The sequence below is a fragment of the Sardina pilchardus genome, chromosome 7, assembly GCF_963854185.1.
Source record: "Sardina pilchardus chromosome 7, fSarPil1.1, whole genome shotgun sequence".
NCBI classification, from domain to species: domain Eukaryota; kingdom Metazoa; phylum Chordata; class Actinopteri; order Clupeiformes; family Clupeidae; genus Sardina; species Sardina pilchardus.
The window spans coordinates 17365003-17383966 of NC_085000.1; the positions used below are offsets into that span (position 1 = coordinate 17365003).

The 18964-nt window shown below is 42.0% G+C and overlaps 1 protein-coding gene across 1 annotated transcript in view; it reads right to left on the reverse strand.

Moving 5' to 3' along the window:
• si:dkey-178k16.1 (band 4.1-like protein 1) overlaps positions 1-380 on the reverse strand; it is a 51442-nt gene extending 51062 nt beyond the window's left edge. Inside the window, exon 1 of the mRNA XM_062540964.1 lies at positions 298-380. The gene's annotated coding sequence lies outside the window, so the exon portion shown is untranslated. The remainder of the gene's footprint in view (positions 1-297) is intronic.
• Between the last annotated feature and the right edge of the window lie 18584 nt (positions 381-18964).

The window sequence follows — 18964 nt, forward strand, 5'->3', positions numbered from 1 at the left end:
CCTTTGTCGCTCTTTTGCATCACCGCTACTTTGCTCTTGTTACAGAGCCCGAGTCCTTGGCACGTAACCGGCAAATCGGTGCGTGAGCTGTAGCCTAAGCTAGACTGCATATACAAAAACGGAAATGCATATAAAAGATGCACACTAAATGTGTTTGCTACATAGGAGTCATCAGCCCAGCTATCGATAGCCAGCAATATAGCTGCGGATTACCGACGGTAGCCTAATTGCAAGCCCGCACCTGCAAATGGTACAGTAGGCTCGCTTGGAATAGCCTTCATAACAAAAGAAGAATACCTGTCTTTCCAGGTCTGTCAGTCAGTTTCCCCTCCAGATATTCAGCATGGATGATGCTGGCATGTAGTGTCCCGGTGCCCGACACTGCCACCGCCCTCTTGTCTCTTTTTGCCGTCAAGGAAAATTGTCCGAGAGATGGAGGATGAGCGGGCGAGCGGGCGGGCGGAGCGGAGAGGAATAACAGGCGGCGTGAGTCGGGAGCGGCGCTGGAGGGGCGTTTACGTTTTCAGGGGAACTCCCTGGTTTAAGATAATGTGGACCTTTGCTAGTCAGTAATGGCCATTTGACAACATGCATCTCTTGATCAACTAGCTCAACTTTATTTATGTGGAATAATGCGGAGAAGCAATGTTTAATATCAACCTATCTATGGAAAACGTTGATATGATTAGGCAATTATTATTATTTACCTAGGCCTATTATCACTACTAATATTATCACCATTATTATTAGGCTATTATTAACCTTAGTTAACTATTGATATAAATGGTACGAAAGGTTAGACTCACATGACTAATGCGAGTGGGCAGTAGAATAATTATCTCAACCCACTGAATTATCTCAAGCAGCTGAAACCTACAGCTGAGAGCCCTAGGCTACATAACCTACTGAATTATGTCTCTCCTATCAGAGATGAGCATGACTCATTCACAGTTTGACTGGACTTCACATCTTTCTAATGTGCCGATTGGCACATAACTGGCATAAGAAGCCTCCACCAACAAATGTTCAAACACATTTTATCATCTCATCATGCATTCTGCAAAAGGTTTGTGGTGGAGTGCTTTGGACAGACAAGACATTTTTGGTGGAGTTAAAACAACAATGATTTTGATGAATACATTTCCAAATTATGCTAATTATCATTCCACACAAAAATACATACTTTTTGCCATACCATAATCATGATGGTTATTGAATTGACATTTTCCATCATCATGGTGTCAGGACTGAATAATGCAAGACAGCAGGCTATTTCCTCTCACAATCAGAAAATGAAACTATTGATTCTCCTCCCCTATTCTCACCTGTGTCCAATGGACAATCTCTAATGCGATATACAAACAGTTAGATTCTCTAATATCCTCACTACATCCATCGATAGTAGCCTAAGTAATGGCCTGCATAATCACCAGAGTTTAAGTTGGGAAATTAGACCCAAGTGGATCACAAATCAATGGCTCAGGGGCACCAGTGTTGTTTTATCATTGATGTTTTATCATTAGGTCTACAGCATTCACACGTCATCACATGTCAGACCATTGCACACTGCACAATAATAACCACAGATCACAAGTAGATACAGTATAACTTGGAATGATGACAGACAATAAGAACATGTCTCGAATGCAACTGAGACAACACTAGTGGCTCTTAATTGTTTTGATCTGTTTTTACAGGTTATGCCCACTGGATGGCACAAATGAGCCACATTTATGGGAATACCTGAACTTAAAAAATAAAATAAAATCTCACACACGTCTCACAGTGGTATAGGGCAAATGTGACAGTTACAAAATTCCTTTGATTGTCATTCATGGTTATGGTTAGGCATTTAGTACTTAAATAACTAAGGGCATGGGGGGATAAAGTGCCAGATCAGAGACACAGGACTTAAAATTACCATTTAAAGAGATAGGATGTTCAACAGAATGCGTTTTCTAAGTCACGGGTAAAACACAGGAAAGTGTGATCAATTTGAAATGAGAAAAGCAATGAACGAGTATTTATTGTGAAGCTTAACGCAAACTGTGGCGTCATTAAAGGTGGTCAAAATGATGCATATGTGTGCCTGAGTGTGAATATGTGTGTGTGTGTGTGTGTGTGTGTGTGTGTGTGTGTGTGTGTGTGTGTGTGTGTCTGCCAGCAGAGAGAACCTTCACTTTCATGTATGTACAGTAGTAATTTGTGAGGGGGAGGGAGGGGGCTATGGTATGTTTGTTTGTGTGATTATGTCACAATGCATCTGTGTGCGACTGTGCGTGTGTGTGTGTGTGTGTATGTCAGTGAGTGCATGTGTGTGTGTGTGTGTGTGTGTGTGTGTGTGTGTTGCGCATCAAGACATGTCTGTCACCTTAATAGCACAAGCGGGGCTTTAGAATGTCAGACCCTAATCTTCTCTCAGCCCCAGCTGGTGGGAAACAGTTCTGTACAGAACGTTAAGATATTCATACTATATCATATATGATTCAGGGCATATAGCAAAGGTGTTTCACTAAAGCCAAAGCTATACGTCTCCCTCTCCTAGACAAAGGCAGAGCAATCTAGAGAGCAGCTGACTCAGGTCCTCTTGTTCATTTGTGCTTGATTAATGAAAAGGTTTGAATAAGACCAGTAATCCTTCCCCTCCTTGACCCTTTCCTACAGCCACTGACAAGAGAGAGAGAGACAGAGACAGAGAGAGAGCTTGAGTTTGATTAACGACATGATTTCAGGGACAAATTTGTGGGCCTCGGCGGGAGCAGAGGAGAGACATCTCTCCCTCGCCGGCTGTCTAATCTGGCAGGTGCTGGGGAAGCTATAGGATCTTGTCCCCCTTCCAAACAGCTGATATGCAGCGCACAACCGCGACCGCTAACGCACCTAAGAGAATGGCAAGAGTTCATCCAAGTGAAACCAAGCCAAAGTGTCACTATAAGTATATTTGCTCAGCTTTATTAGCCTCCGTCATACTGTACATATAGTTTCCACAGCTCGAGCTTCCAGCGGAGTCAAGAAGCCATCCCACAATAATTGAAATAGTGGTTCAATCCTTCACGGCGCGGCCAAGCTTGAGTCGCATCAAGGCGGCCCCCCCACCCCCACCCCACCCCCCCAAGCTTCAGATGGTTTGGGGGAAGAAAAATGAGAGGCATGGAGTCCAAAGATCCAGGGATAAGATCTGGGAGAGATAAGCCAGAAAGATTGATGTTCTCCCCTCTCCCCGGCCTGCTGCCACTTTTAATGAGTTAGCCTACTGTGTGGGGGAGATCACCAGGAATTAGGTCTCCTATGGGGGGGCTCTCCCTGTGTCTACGGGGCCAGCAAGAGAACTACCGTGATATCAATATGGATATCGGCTTATATCTCGCACTGCAAAAAACCAAAACACATGTGCTCTATGACGCCAAACATATGCCTTCAATAAAAAAATGCATTGTTGACGAATACGTATACACACCAAAAGGACTATCATTCTAAACATTCACCACATGCAGTGAACATAATTTCAGACGGAGACGGTGATCCCATGCAGTGCATAATTAATCCAATAATTATAAATATCAGAGTGTTTTTCGTATTCAAGAATGCACATGACAGATTGGCCTACGGTTGTGAGCCGAGCCATACGTTCTTCGCTGGCTCAGTGATCTGTCTTCTCGCTCGTTCTCTGGAGAGGTCACCGAACAGCTGCTGAGGACTCCACGCGGCACGCTGACAGAGCTGGAACTCAACTGTTACCGAGACTCCTGCTCAATACATTTTGCTCGGGAAAGAATTTTTCTCTTAGAGCCTCTTTGACATGCAAAGCAGCAAAGGGGAAGGCCCATCAGCGCTGTAGGTCTGAGTGAATTTGATGTTCATTCCTCGTGACGCTTGGCATTGAGAACAAGTTTGATAAGAGGCAGAAGGCGGGCAGATTGCTGGCAGGGGGGCAGTGTGCTAGGCAACATGATGGATCTGACAAGATGTCTTCATCAGTGATCCTATCCCAAAACCATTCGGACATAATGTAAAACGCTCTCCCAAGATCATATCTTGCGATGATAATGGAATTCGATTTTCTGTCATGTTAAAGTGTTATTCCAGCATATTTATTAGAACTGTTTCATGCTGAGCACTACCACAATTATTCAGACTTCTCATCTTGAAAGTTCTCCTAAATTTTAGGACCTAAATGAATGCCTTGTACAGATGTGGAATGACTTCACATGTTATATCAGCCACATACTGTATGTTCTGTCTCAGGCATTTCTATCTTTTGTTCACATAACACAGGAAATATACTTACACTGTAATGTGTCTAAAGCTTTAATCTCTTCTGTTAATGTCCCAGAGAGACTTGCAAGTCAAAAAATATACAAGGAATATAATGAGGTTCTAAAATACTGTATACTCTATGACCTTTGAAATTAAACGCAATGCCTATGCGTGCGATAGAAATAACGTCTTTGCATAATGCTGGTTTTCAACCGTGTTAATTTCACATGTGCAATACTTGGCAAATTAGACACCTGACCCCGTGCAAAAACAAGTTGAGATCATAGTTACAACTGTCAGCCAGTCATAAAGTTGCTGAGATATTTAACAGGTTGTGCATATGGTAGTGATGTATACGTGCAATGTAAATGCAGACTTACACATTTCACACTAATAGCTAACATTACTCCTTTCTTCGGATGTCTGAGAATCTGGCAAGATCACCAGACTCACAAAGAACTTTAGAAGGCAAAGAGCCAAATTGTTGCCCCACTCAACCCAAACAAAAATGATGCTGAACTGAACTGAACTGGCTGAGTTAGTCTAATGTCCATAGATGCAGCAATGTCCACCAGAACACAGCAAATATGAGGTGAGACATCACATGGCTTTATCCTGCGCTTTTGTATCCTATGTGGCCTCCAGAGCATCACATTTGTACTCAATGGGGCATAGAGCGGCAAGTCTACACACTAGCTTATGTCTTCAGTTTCATTTGGTGATTCTGTTTTTCTTTAGTTCAGTCCATGACCTTGGTGTGGACTCAGTCACCTCCAGAGGAGCTGCATGGAAGCCCATTACATTTGTAAACAAACTAAGAGCTTTTAAAATCCGTGGGGAAAAGTCATGCAGGAAATAGACATTATCACTTCCTCCCTAATGCAGATTGCCGCTGCAGTTAGTGTCTGTAAAGACAAAGTGGCTTCTTTTGAGGGAAACAACATAACTCATGCAATAGAGGACTGAATATAAGATAATAATATGTAACACAGTGAGAATCTCCTGCTGTTGTGTTTCCCATGCCAAACTTCAACAGGAGGTTTGTGAATGAACCATACAGTAACTCTAAGGCAGATTCTGCAATATGATTGATTCTTATGAAGATTTGTTATTACTGACTGCAGCTTGTATGAAAGCCATTCAAGCTGACAGTTATTCCTTCAGCGAGGTCCTAATGAAGAGATAACACAGCGCTCAATCTCCTCCTCAAACCTAAATAAATCGCCACTCAGTCACACACTTCGATGTACGCACAGCCACCCACCTCTAAGCAAACACACAGAGGTGCTTTGTTAAGACGCATGTACGTAATTCCATTATGAGGATTCTGCTCCTGGTGTGTATCTTGGCAAAGCACAATAACCACTTCATACCCCCAGGCCCCTGTGGGTCCTCCCGTTCCGTTTCTGTTGAGTGACCCCACACACACACACACACACACACATACTGAGAATATAACTGCCACAATTGACATTTTACAGGAGTCAAATTAAACGATCACGCAAATAAGTGTTGTGGTCTTTTCTCAGAAAAAGTACCATAACAATAAATTATTTTTGAGCTTCAATACCATTCACCCAAGAATTTGACTTCTTTAGGGTGTTTTCTCCTAAAAGTCACCATTCCAGAAATTCCAACAAAGGTTTTATTGATTGATCGCCAACCCTATCCCCTCCTATGGCCTACAAACAATAAACAATCCACACTGCATTCCATTGCCTCAGGCAGTAGATCCATTTGTCCTGAAATTAAATAGTATCTTTTGGAAAATTAAATATATTCTGTCAAATTATTTGTAACATGTGATTAAATGTAAATTAATTGAAACATTGGGTGGTATCTGAGTCTCAGCGAATCTAATGATGAATTACAGTACACTGAGATTCTCAGAGCTCTTAGATTTCATTATCAAAATGTCATGGATCTCGATTTAATTAAAATTCAACCACGCTCCTGCAGTACAACCCCCCTCTCCAGGTCTCCTATATTAGAGTGGTCATGCTATAAGGCTGTAGACATTCACTCTTTGTTTAGGGAGTTCTGGAAGACCAGGCTCCACAAACGACTGACTCTTCTGAAGGATTTTGCTTCCCCTTGGAAACCCTATTCTGTCAAAGATAAGATTATGGTTCAAGCCTCCGAGTCTTTTGGGGAGTTAAGTCTTGTCTCCACTGATGCAAACATGTCCACACCATAAGCAAGAGCTGTTTCAGATAGACAGTGGCAGATTTATCAGAAGATTTGCAGACCCGAAGATAATGTGTGGATAAAGAGGAATAAGGAGAGTGCTCAATCACAGTGCCTGCAATTTGATTCTCTTTCATTTCAACTCTGACAACAAGGTCTTCAGAGTTCACCAGAAGATTTCTCACACAACACAAGCAGACTGCATGTGTGTTTGTACTGTAGCTCAAATAGAGAGCAGCTGAAAAGACTAAATTAAATTCTGGTCAGGAATTGAAATAGTAATATTCAGTCTAATTACTCAAGTATAGTCATGCATCATCACCATATCTGTTGTTAGGTAGATTTCCTTGTGATGTAATTATCTAACATAATGAATGTTTCTAAATTTCATAGGCTAATCAAACTACGAGTAATTGTACAAATTACATTTAAGAGCACTACAGTCAGCTTGCACCTGATCTGCTGCAGTCTCCTGGCAGTCTGTGTTGCAACATGAAATAAAAAAACATTTTATGTCCTGCTCATGAGGATAGGGATTTGTGCTGATATAGGTGGCATGTTTATGTAAAGCTTACTGTAATGTTATAGGCTATTGTCGACTGTCAATCATGCAGCAAAGCGTCTCAGGCTCATGTTGTTAATTACTGCAAGAGCGGTACATAAGACTGTATGACTGCATGTTCTTTCAGAAAGTAAATCACACTGCTCAATTTCTGTCCCCTACTCCATCCCCTGGTCCAGCAAAAGTCCAAGTATGTGTATTTGAGAGAGTGTGTTATTGTGTGTGTGTGTGTGTGTGTGTGTGTGTGTGTGTGTGTGTGTGTGTGTGTGTGTGTGTGTGTGTGTGTGTGTGTGTGTGTGTGTGTGCGTGTGTGTGTTTGTGTGTGTGTGTGTGTGTGTGTGTGTGTGTGTGTGTGTGTCTGTACACGAGTATATGTGTCCCATGTTTTTGTGTTTACATTTTTCACTTGGTGGCGCTAGAACTCAAAGGAGTGGTTCTACTGTAGGTTCTGTTGATGTGACTCCTTCAGACCAACATACCACAAAAAATGTGGTGTGCAATGGTTCTCGAGTTATGCTTTAGGCCTACTCAACATTTGCCAAGGAACATTTTGTTACACAACTCCATCACTTGCACAGAAGCTAAAAAAAAGTCATTTTACTGGTAGTGTATATGCATCTGATCCTCACAAAGGCACCCTGATCACCATTTATTTCTATAGATTAGATTATTCATCTGAAGTTATTTTGGGTTGTAGATTTCTGGTGCTTAGACTTCTCTCTAGTTCGTTTCAAGCGCTAAATGAAGAAAAAATGTTTTTAATCAAAATATAGCGCCATGCCAGATACAGCACCATTCTGTCACGGACTAGGAGGTGGCTAATAGTTGCTCTGCAGCTTCACTCTGATTCAAAGATCTGGAAAAATGCAATGATCTGGTCAAATCTCTGAGCGATTATTTTGAATTTCCCCTTCAATAAAGTATCTACAGTATCTATCTATCTATCTATCTATCTATCTGATTAGCCTCTGCAGATGGCAGTCCAACGTGTGGGTCTATAATCTCTGAAAAGTATACCCGCTTGAATTCATTTAACTGAATCATAGTCTAAACACAGGGTCGTCCAAGCTAACATGTGCTCTTAATAAAGTGTGATATCGTGCCTGCCATCACACTTTGAATGGTTTCCATTTCTCTTTTTTTTCATGTGAAAATCATTGAGTCATCATGACCAGCGCTAGCACATTTGTTTTAGTGGTTTGGGGTACTTTGGAGGTGGTTTTCAGTTAACAATTCCTGAGACGCCAGAACACTGGAGTGTATCGGAGTACCCCTCCAGGCTAATAAGGAATGGAAGTGTTTGGATCCCGAGGGCCAACATGCTGGCTTCCCAGCCAGTCAGGGAGGTCAAAAGCAATTTTTGCAGAACATCTTGCCTACCATTCTGCCTATGATTATAAAATGTAACTTAAAATGTACTGTAACTTAAAGTAAATTATATGTTAATATACTCTATGACTAGCAAACAGGCCTACCCAGGGGTCTGGGGCCCTGAAAACCGCTGAAAACCTGCATAAAGGAACCCCCACTGGATTGAGAGGCACATGGATGCGCAGCCCGAATGCATGATAATCAATACTCAATAATAATCATAATCAATACTATAGCCTACTTAAATTGTATGCTTTTCAGTTTGTGTGAGGTCCTTGGGTAGCTACAGCGTGTGCATCAGTTACAGTTGCAAGCTTTCATTTGCCTCATAGCATGTGTGTCATCATTCACATAAACATAATTATGAACATCAACAAACGTGATGTCATCCAGCATTGCTTATAGCCTGTTTAAGCGATTCTTGATAGAATGAAATGTGCATGTTGCTATGGATGGAAATTCATAAATGTTGGCATGCTATAGGAGGCACTGGCCATAGAGTCATTATAGTGCCATAGATGTCTACTGTATATGTCTATGGACAGTGCCTTCAAAGTGGATTCCTTCCTGCCATTGACATTGGAGAAGTTATTTTAATGTCACATTAAGTCTTATAAAATGATGGTAAAATTATTTAGATTCAAATGTGTACACTTGCTTATTATAGTTCCCCTACAGCTGAAAAGTGATCACTTCACTTGCATTGTACCAGCGCTGATGAAGAAGAGAAGAAGATGAAGAAGAAGACTGAAGAAGAGGAGACTTATTTGCTAGGACTTCTACATATGACAGTATTATTTACAGAGGAGAAAGGAAAAAGACAAAGAAGAAGAAGAAGAAGAAGATGAAGAAGATGAAGAAGAAGAAGAAGAAGAAGAAGAAGAAGAAGGTGATGATGAAGAATATACCTTCTGATTGGACCCCTAAATTAGGCTGGGTGAACCCTGCCTGAACTTTCGGAGAATTTGAATTCCGCCCGGCAGCTCAGGCTGGAAACCAGCAGATCTATCTCCTCTGTTTACTGCAAGAACCTTTGGCTCCAATCAGAAACGGCCATACTCTCCTGGCACTCTATTGGCTAGTAACATGACGATGGCGAAACATAGAAACATAAGCGACACGAAGCAGCAGTTAGGTACACACCAGATAGTTGGTCTGATTGGTTGAAGGACTATCCAATTGTGTACGGAGTCATTTGACTCCCCAGACTAATGTTCAATCTTAAAAGATTGAGCTTAGTATATATGGTGAAAACCAGACTACTGTACCCCTAAGTATTATTCAGAGAGGTGTACTTTGATGCGGATTTGTTTTGTGGACACTCACTGAAGCAAGTAGGAGCCTCTCTCAGGAACATTTAACAAACACCAGCTTGCTGAAGGTGTTTGGTCAACACTTCCAGTCAACAGCAGGTTTATGACTCCAGAAATCCTCCGCTGTGAAAGGCTCATTCAAACAGCTTTCCACTGATCTCCCTCTCTCCACAAAAATGAGTGGAGTGCAAGAGTGGTGTATGGTCCTCATTTATGAGGAATTCCTCTGTCTCCCCAAAAGCAGTGGAGGAGAGCGAGAGTTGCCAGTGCCATGGGAAGTCATCCTTCAAGATCATATGCTTTGCGGCCTCATGACCCATTACCATAAGCGGTTATGCCAGCCTCACCCAACGCCACCTTTACCAAGCTGGCACCTTACCAAAGCTGAATGCTGTAGGGAAAGGGGGGGGGGGGGGGGTCATATATACAGATAGAGAATATACTAATATAGGCCTATACCCGTATATTAGCCTGGAAGCCAACCCATATTTACTCATCCACTAATTTGAGGGAGGAAAATAAGTCCGATATAAATTCGAGTCTGGCTACGCCAAGGTAGGCCTACCACAGCATTTGATTCCAGCGATAGATTCAGTGGGCACAGGATCTCAGCCCTCGTGGCATCCACAATGTACTTTAACAGAGAGAAAGAAAAGTCGCTCATGACGTCATGAGTCTGACGTACGTCCCCCCTAGTGTGTATTTTAGCAGATTTAAAAAGATGCATACACTACTGAAAAACAAAGGGGAAAGTGTACATTTGATAGTCTGGCTATCACCATAAGATCAATCTTCTAAGATTTGTATGGGGAGGCTGCGCTTTGTTTCTACTGCACAAGAGACGTGATGAAGGGGCAGCGTTCAAATGACTCCATACGCGGCCCCAGCCGTGGTGCGACTGTCTGGGGCATCTGCACCGCATGCCGGCGATCCAGGTTTAAAGATCAGATTAAAGGCATAAAAGCCCCAAAAAATATACTTAAAAAAATCCTTCAACCAATCAGACCAAAAATCCATTGTGTCTTTTGGATAAGCTAGTTTCTAATTGGAGCCAAAGGTTCTGGCAGGGAACAGAGGAGAGAGATGTGCAAGTTTCAAGCCCAAATTTGCCGGAGGTTCAGGCAGGGTTCACCCAGCCTATAAATTTGACTGCACCAGAAACAAGGGCCACATTCCATCCTTTTTCTCAGATCAGGATCTTACACTGAATTTACACACAATGACAGTGAGCAGCAATGTGGGTCTCCAAATGTGTGTCTCCAAATTGTCATTTTGAAACAGATAAATCTAAAGTCAACATTTTGCCTAGAGTCTGGGATTTGAATAGGGATGTGTACTTAATAACTTCTATCAGTGTGTACAGTATGTAGGTTGTGAGGTTCTTTAACAAATATGCATTGGATTATAATGCCTCACTCACTGCATGAAAACAAATAGCCATAGCCTACACAACCTTCTTCCCTCTTCAGTTTGACGAGGCACTTTCTGATCAGAAAAGACTTTAAATATTGGAAAAGATAAACTGCTTGGCTGCTTGGCACGGTCTATAAGTTATCCAACCAACTCCAGCATCTGCACAGCATCTGTAGCAAGTCTGGCGATTGGAACTGAGAGTTTACTCTTAAATCTAAGGCTGGTCCTTTCACAGAGGAGAATAGAAAAGTACCCGTTACATCTCACACCATGTTCGGCTTTTCTACTATGTGAATATGGATTACAGGGATCAAGGGATGAATGGAGTGTTTAGATACTCGTGTTGATCCGCAACAATGTGTGCAAGGACCTCCTTCAGGACGTGAATGTTTGGGATGGATAGGGTTGTCATGGACACTACTACGCTGTGCGCGTGTGTGCGCTATGCAAGCTGAGATCTACGGGAAGTACATTAGCGAGCCTCATAAAGCTCCATGCTTAGTCTCTCTGCAAAGACAGAGGTGACAACTGCACTGCTGGTGCTCCAAAACAAGCGTCAGTCATTAGGCTACTTGAAATAAATGCGCTAAATAGCAATATGAACGAAATGTTTTTTCACCGGATTTTATGTCGGACAACCCAGACCATGTCAGCGAAATGGAGATCAATTCCTACGGCATTGGAGATATTTTATTGAAAAAAGGAATAGCATACTTGTAACTTTTAAAATACATCTCGTTAATAAGAACAGACTGCTTTATTTTACCGAGAACAACCATTTCTTTGGATTTCTGTGATGGCTGGAATATGCAATGATCTTGGGATTTTGCTTTTCGCGTGTCTTCTTGTAATGATGGGTAAGCTTGCCTCAAACTGAGGGTCTTTGGGGAAAGTTGCCAGGGGGATATTTTTCTTTCAGTTAGATTCGGTTGGTCGTCTGTGAATGGCCTTTACTAAGTGCGTGCATTTGAGTGATTACAAACATCTGTTAAAACATTTAAAATGTTTCAAGGACAACTGTGAAACAGTAGCATTGTCAGATCTTTCTGGTTGAACGTCTCAGTATTTGTTTTAATCATTTCATGTTAAACAATTGTCTGAGCGTTTCAGTATTGAGTGTTTTGTCTAATTTCTCTAATGCATTATGCGTATAATTAAAGAGGCATCAAGAGCAGGAAGCAAGCTTGGAGAGATGCAGTTGATGTCGAAGGTAGACTCTCCCCCACTCCAAGAACACCCTGGAGGATCACAGCACCTTGAACAGAGAGGTTCTGGGTCCCACACAAGAACCAAGCGGTGTACGTGTTACTCCTATAAGGACAAGGAGTGCGTCTACTACTGCCATCTGGATATCATTTGGATAAATACACCAGAGTAAGAATCTACCCTCTAATTTGAAGAAGAACATTTTATATTTTCATTGTTGCTCCCTGTAGGCCTACTGGTGTGATTTCCGGGGGAATTCCAGCGGTGTTTTCTCGGATTTACCGATGCGTGTTGCGGATGACCCCCGTGTGTGTGGCGTTATGTGGCACCTCACCATAACTGCAGTATTCTATAGTAGCCGACGCCAGGTGTGGTCCATCTGCAAACATAACAGTGTGTGAAGTTGGATAGTTTTTTAAGGAGTGTTGTGGCTCTTGCGTTGTTGCTTCAAAATAGTAGGCTAGACAGTCACAGTTCCATTTTAAAGTTTAACAGTCGCTTGGGTGTCGCTGTCGAGAGTAAGTTTCAGTTTGTTTTAATGTATGTGGATAGGGAGACAATTCGAGAAGAACTTACTTCCTACTCATCTTGTGGAATAACCTTTTACTTTGTTTGAAGAGTTGACTCTCAGCTCTGCCTCCCATTTTGAGCGTTGAGAGTTTGTTAATGGTTGTAAAGCCTGATGCTGTCATTTTGCCAACTCTTGTTAAATAAACTAACCTGGCCTAAAAATAAATCATTCTCGGAGTGAGACTTTATAGCTTTATTCAAATGCATTGAGACGTCTCCATAGTGACATACACTTCTCATTCTCATTTACTTTAGAGGACTGCCACTTCCACCTCTCATAGTTTATTTACACATGTTTTAACATGGTTTTGTTTGTTTTCTAGATGTCTAGATTATATTATTATTGACTTGTTGACAAGGGTAGTCAAGTCCACACGCAGTTGACAATACTTCACTATGGTGAACATTGGCATGTTTGTGATGGAAAGATTAAAAAAAAAACCACACATTTCATAAGAAGGCTAGTGGGGGATAGGAATCTGTGACGACAGTTGAAAGGCAAAAGACTCTGCCAGAAGATTTAGGACATCTGATTAATTCCCCCAGAGCTTGGCAGGTTCAAGACAAATACTTCCTAATTTCAATGACTTTTGGCTTTAACCAGAAGCACTTGCCATTATACTCACAATCCAGAAATTGTCCACGGGTTTCAAAGTTCCTTCAATATCAAGAGGTGGGTTTGGAAACATGAGCGTACTTTTTTTTCTGTAGCTAATTTGTGTATTTTGGCTTATCTGTGCAGCCCTGGGCAGTGAAAAGAGTCTCAATATGACATGGTTTGATTTGTATGATTTTGTGTTGTAGTTTGACGTTCACAACGCCTATTAGCAATATTTGTATCAATTACACAGTTTATGTCTGAATGATTAGTGAGGGATGTTTACATTTGTAGTTTCTGAGGAAATAACCTCTGTCCATGGTCCTGATATGCTGAATTAAGACAATCCACGTATTGTAATTGTTCAATTAAGGGCCTCTTAATGTAATCATTTAATTATATTCACGTGTCTTTGCAGACTTACAGATACACATACTGTAGTTGTAGACACAATTCTGCGAAGAGAGGGATATATTTAGCAGTCAATAAAGGGGAATTTATTATGAAGTCTGCTACTATCCTCTCGTGGATGCTTTGTCCATTAACAGACTCTTGATTATGGGTTTGTGTGTTTGTTGCGTGTGACGCTTGATGTGTGGCACTTGTGTCAGGACTCGGTGGTCATGACATCCCTCAGCTGAATGGGAAATGGATGCTGTGAACATAAATTCCATTTCTATGAGCTTAGAGCTGTTTGGACAGAGTGGACACGGATCAGAGAGAACTTTTTCATTAGAATCTGAAGCTCTGTAAGTCCTAACAGATGAGAGAGACAGACAGACAGAGCGAGAAAGAGGAGGTATGAAAGAGGAAGAGAGAAAGGGACGAGTGAAAAAGAACAACAGAAAGGGGAAAAAGAAGGGAAGGGAAAAGAGAGGAAGAGAGAACAATGTGGAAAGAAAGAGAGAGAGAGTGATAGATATCGTCACAATAAAGGGAAACAGAGAGGAGGTGAAAGAGAATGGTGGAACTGTGGAAAGAGAGGAGATGGAAAAAGAGGGGGATAGTATATGAGAGGTGGAGAGCAAGCGAATGAGTGCAGAACCGTCACGGAGCCCAGACGGTCCTGCTGCAGCTTGTTTGGCGAGGAGGCTTTGATGAGTTCAGAGCTGGTGCACTTCATCCTCTGCATGTGTTGGAGGACCCTGCCGCCACTGCTGGGTTAGATATTCCACGCACCGGGGTTTGCAATCATGATGGGTGTGTGTTTCCCTATTTATGACTGGCATCTTCCAATAACATCTGGAATCCTTAACGGCATCACTTTGAAAATCTGGGTTTGGGTAGTTTTTGTTTTTACACTTAATACTAACTCAACCACTAGATTGTGCTGAACGCTCCAGCAAGCTGTGATGAGTTTTTTTTTAGAAACATTTCAACCACTACATCAAACGTTTATTCAAGTCAAATAATTTCTAAGTACCTTATCTAAACAGCATCCCAGGAGCTCTACTTATCAATGTCCAGATGTGCATGGTCCAACATGTGGCTTTACCTTGATTTATCCCCTCATATTATCACTGCGGCTTCACAGATCTGGCTGCGTTCACCATTCTCTTGAAGCCTTTGTTGTACGGACTGGTATACACTCCCAAGGCATCCTGGCAAGATGCAATGAAAACATTCCTTCCCTACCTTTCATATCCATGCCAGGGCCCCACTTGTCTTGTCTCCGGAGGTGCCCAGCACATTCTATCTCCCGGGGTCTGTACATTCTCTGCCCAGTCAGGTCTCACCTTAACCCAATTTAGTCTTCTTTTACTCTTATTATTGTCCAAGGAAAAAAAAAAAAAAAAAAAAAACATGGTTTTAAGAAAGGAAGCAGTTTTTGTCTCTCTCATTCAGTGTGACCACCATGGCACTGCAAAAAAGACGGAAAAAAACCTGCTAAAGTCGAGAGAGAGAGAACATCTAAAGGCTAAATACACAGGCAGTTTGTGCACGCTCATTGGGAAGGACAATAGATCAAGATGTGAGTAAGTGTTGGTGGGACTGGGCGAACAGGCCTCCACATCATTAATATGCCCCCCTGCTCCACTCTGTGCCAGAGAAAGAACAACAGCTCCAGCTGACTGCCATAAATATGACCAACATGTGGCCAGTATAACCACACACGCGTCGCTCCGTCCGTCCGTCCACACATGTTTATTATTTCACATCAGATTTCCCTCTCTGAAGTACAATATCGGGCTATAATGTAACAGATTACTGTCAAAGACGCCAACTTAAATATTGGAGGGGGGCGCTGTGGCACAGCAGGCTACAGCGTCCGTACCGTTTACGGGTCCGAGTGCCCACAGGGACCCAGGTTCGAATCCGACCTGCGGTCATGTCCCAATCCCACCCCATCTCTCTCTCCCGCTTGCTTTCTGTCTACTCTTCACTGTCCTGTAACAATAAAGGCAAAAAGGCCAAAAAATATGATGTCAACTTAAATATTGGAGGCCAGTCAATGCCGAGCGTATCTAAGCAACCCTAAATATGTGAAGTGTCGCCTGTGAAGACGTTCCCTGTCCAAGACTTGTGTGAATATAGTCTGACCATGGACTAAAACTATTGTTTGCAGACACAATGTAATCTTTGGACAGTATTGTGCATTTTTAAATGTTCAAAGCCAATCAGAACGTGTTAAAATAAATAGGTGGTGACAATTAACCTCTCCTGAGCTTTTGAAAGGGGATTTCATGCTTATGTCAGAAGACAAACTGTTTTGAATTCCGCTGTAACGAAAATATGCCCTTACATGGTTCTAATTTAAACTGATTTCTTCAAGCCATCTGGCTGTTTGGTGAGGGGAAATATTGACTCCTCTGACGGTTCTCTGGCAAAAGTGCATGGCAAGGGCGGCAAATATTAGCAACACTCACGCCAAACAGTTTTGATGGAGATGGTCTTGGTTTTAATGTTGACTTCAGACGCTGATTCATTGTGTAACCTGAATATGCTATACTGTATGTATGTATTTTACTTTTTCATGCAACGTAATTCTCAAAAAGGAGGTAATGCACACTAGCAATGTGATAGGTGTATAGATAGATATACGAAGTCTAGTGCCGTGTCATTTGGTTAGCATGACATGAATTGATGCTGTATGCTTATATTGGTGTTTAATCTTGACAGGCGCACAGTGCCCTATGGTATGTCCAACTACCGCGGATCCCAGCGAATCAAACGCTCCAGCAGATGCCTGGGCCCCTGCAGGAAAAGAGAGGAACTGCAGCGGTGTGTGTGTACAGACCAATGGGATCAGCAGTGCACAGGCTTCTGCCTAAGGTACCACGATTTCTCTCAACTCACTTTCTTTCATACCAGGCAGGCACCTGAAAAGATAGTGCTGTATTCCTCTCGGGATAATAAGCTCTTTTTGAACATTTCATGGCATATACCATTAATGGAAATGTACATATCGGTCCATATGATGCATTCATAAGTGGTGATAGCCCTCGTTCTTAAAACTTAAGGACGTCCTTAGTACATACGTCCTTAGTACATACTGTATCTCCAAGGTAGATTATATTATAGTTGCAATGACAAAACATGGTTTAGAAAAATAAATGATAAGAGAAACCATTTGCCCTTCTTATTTTGTAGGTCCCAGACATCTACTATAGGCCGAACATCAAGAGAACAAGGACCAGGATAGACCTGTGTAAGCCTGGGCAAACCTATATCAGATACTATGAAAGACTGTGCATAAACTGGCATAAACTGATGTGTAGGTATGACATAGGCTTAATACAGAGACATGAATCAGAGTTTTGCTGGGTATTCCAGCTGTGTTAGTTGAAATGTTGGACTCCCTGCTGAGGATTTATGAGTTTCAGAGGACGAACTACCCATAGCACATGGAAGCATGCAATATGAAAGGCAATCCGAGTCATCCCAGGCGACGTCATCCGAGGCGAATGATCAAAGTATAAGACCCACTACTGACCGGATCGCTTGCTTTCGTGGGGACGAGAAAATCATCCAATTGAAATAAAAAGACTGGCTAACGTCAACGTGTTTATTACAACCATCCGTTCAGCATGTGCACTCTGCAAAGCACAAGACACAACAACGCGGAGACTCCAATAAGAGATCTGAATATGAGCATCTGAAATTCTCCAAGACGACTGAGAAAGTGCCTTACACATGACACACTGACAAATGCTAATCGGTCTTCACTTTGTTGGCTATTTGTGTCCGTGACCTGCTTGCTCAACTACAAGAGAGATGTCTCAAAAGCTTTATCGATATGACACATAGTATATGTAAATATATACAGTATATACATTAAAGATGACAGACTTTGTGTTGTATGATGAAAGTAGCCTGTGTGCGCTTTCATGATGTAACAGATCATTTTTTCTCAACAAATTCGATGACTGTCAGCAGTGACTGACTTTGTTTCAGCTCAACTGAAAATAGCTGCTAACGGCCACTACACTCTCTTCCTGGATTGTGCAGCAATCTTTATTAAAGGTGCTCTAAGCAATGTTACACAGTTTCTATTTTTTTTTTTTTGTTGGGTGGGGGGGGGGGGGGCTTTTTATGCCTTTAATGATAGAGACAGTGGAGAATTGACAGGAAGTGAATGGGAGAGAGAGCAGGGATGGGAACCGGAAAGGACCACAGGGCGGGAATCGAACCTGGGTCGCCGGCGTACGGTGCAGGTGTCCCAGCCAGTTGCTGAAACATTTTTTTGGCACATATAGCAAACATCTCCTCACCATCCGCTAGCTGCCTGAACACACTGAAAACGCGGTCTCTGTTTACAGCCCAGGCTCCAAAATCAGCAATTAAAACAGCCTGGTCCAGCGTGGACCTTGACACATAACAGATTCTCCCAGCCAATCAGTGACGAGATGGAGAGTTCAGGAGAGTTTCAGCTGCATGGGAGGGAGGGGGAGGGAGGGCAAGTTAGCTCTCTTGTTTTGTTTGAACGTCAAACGAAGTGACGTTACCCAACATTGCTTACAGCCCCTTTAATGATACCATGACTATCGTACACACAGGCGCTGAGTAACCTGAGAAGATACAAAATGAAAATATGTATCAGCAAATCATCTACTAACCTGATGCATGTCAATTAACCCATGAATATTCATGATGCGCTCTGTCTATGAGTAGAATAAATCTATGCTTTGTTAATTCATTATTTCTGTAAGGTGTTTGTTCATGTTAATTTATATAGCTAAGATAGCAGCAGATATTCAAATAAATGTTGTCTTAAGCACTACGTTCGCACTGAAAAGTATTACCAGACATTGTTTAAGCACTATCACAAATGTATGCTGCATTATGCTTGTAAGTTATGGCAATACAAAGTGAACAGAAGGAAGACGATATTGGAACATTATTAAAGCAATTCACAATATCAAACCAATGAAATGGAATGTCATTGAATAATGCATACACTCTGCATGCGTTTATCACTTCAGTGTTCTTGATAACCATATCAACCATCTCATGTCTCATTTGCCAGATGAAGCGGTGTGATGAAGT